Raw genomic sequence first — 2,088 nt, forward strand, 5'->3', positions numbered from 1 at the left:
TTTCCTTTCCTTTCCTTTCCTTTCCTTTCCTTTCCTTTCCTTTCCTTCCTCTGACATATTGCTGTATCAGTCAGAAGAGCCACTGAAAAAATAAACCCTAAAAATAAGGGAAAAGTGGAAAGGGAGGAAGAATAATTTGTTTAAACCATTGGAGTAATTTCACAAACAGGCAGAGCTCACCCAAGAAGCATGTCATAGTGATTAGAGAACTAACCTGGAGTTAGAAAGACGTGGATTTAACTCCTGCCACTGACATATAATGACTGTTTGACCTGGGCAAGTCACTGAATTTCTCAGCACTCTAGGCAACCTTTCAAGGCTATAAGTTATAGAACAACTAACTATATGCATTAATAGAGGGAGTTTCCTTATTAGAAATTCCCCATATTAATGAAATCACAAGTCTGGTCCAAGTTCCCTCCACCCTCTTCCCACAAAGTCCCTAAAAACAACATCATCTCAAAATAAGCTCATCAACTAATTCTAACCAATCCCCACCATAAAGTCTCTAACTTTGTTGTGACATCATTTAGCCCACTGTTGTCTCTTAATTTACTAGATTGTAAGCTGCTCAAGGGCACAATAAACTCTGTAGCTTCTTTATACCTGGAATGGGAGATACTTGTTAGTTATTTATTTGAATTTCATTAAAATCTTGAAAATAATATTTATATCATCATGACATTGTTCCAATTGAAATAGCTCATGTCCCTTCTGATGTTGTTTCAGCTAATACTATGATTTCCCAGAAACAGCTAACAATGTTAGGTTGAGTGAGCTACCAAAACATAACCTGCATAAAATCACCCCAGTTGGTGTTATTTTCCAGTAGCATTAATGAAACAATCTTCTTTGTAAAACTCTAGAAGTTCATACCTCAATTATGCCATTTTTTCAATGCCTAAAGTTCCCCTGTAGTGATGTTTCACTTAAAACCATGTTTTTGCAAAATTATTTAAAGATATTAGATGGGAAATACCTATATAGTCTTTGGATGTCTTGTGGAAATGGATTCTGAGAAAGTTTTTGAGGCAATTCAGAAAGCAATCTTTTTGCACCCTTCCCACATAATCATAAGATTCCTGTCACAATAATAGATTGAGATTATAACATATTCCTTGGAATAACAATAAAAACAAATCCCCTTATTTACAAACTTATCTTTCCACACATTCACTTCCTCTAAGAATACCAGCTAACCAAAATTAAAATATATGGTGAACTCCATTTTACAGCTAGTGAAGTGAAGTGACTTTCTCAGGCAGAAGAGAGAGAGTAACAGAACTAGGACTGTAATTTATAGAATTCCCAGGCGCATTCTAAAGCAAATTGTAAACCATATATAAAAGGAAGGGCTCAGTGTGTGTGTGTGTGTGTGTATGTGTGTGTGTGTGTGTGAGTGTGTTTGGCATGAGTGTGGAAAATAGCAAAGTAACAAAAAACAAAACACTAAAGAAAGAAGCAGATCCAATCCCTAGGCATCCTCCCCCCACCTCTTCATATCATTGTTAGCTGGGGAAGGTTAGGGAGGGTGTGAAATGGAGAGTTAGCAAGGCTCACACACAAAGACATAAACACAAACAATGCAAAGGTAGTTGCTCTGACCAGAAAGGTCACTGCTAAGTATTTTCTTCTTCCTTGAACACAGAGGTAGAAATCAGAAGCACAGCTACAGAATCCCTAAATTGCAATTTATGTGATATATCTTTTCATATTTAATTTTTATATTTTTTTGTGACTTGTGGGAATGAGTGGGAGAAAAAAATTAAGGATAAAAGACACTGACAAGATTTGCCTTCAGAAGCTTTACTTAATTATATTCCTAGCTTTCTTTATGGTTTCCAGGAGGGAGGGGTATTTTATATCATTCCATGAATAATACATTTAAAGTTTTGCTAAGAAATCTGAGTCAGACTCCTCCTTGAACTATGTCCATATTAATGGAATTCATTGAGAATGTTTAGGGTTTACAAAATATAGGAAGTGTTTACATGATAGAATATAACATGGTATAATGTAGTATCATATCTCTATTTCTATCTCTATCTATCTATCTATCTATCTATCTATCTATCTATCTATCTATCT

Source organism: Vombatus ursinus, unplaced genomic scaffold (genome assembly GCF_900497805.2).
Source record: "Vombatus ursinus unplaced genomic scaffold, bare-nosed wombat genome assembly UNPS02011767.1, whole genome shotgun sequence".
Classification (NCBI taxonomy): Eukaryota; Metazoa; Chordata; class Mammalia; order Diprotodontia; family Vombatidae; genus Vombatus; species Vombatus ursinus.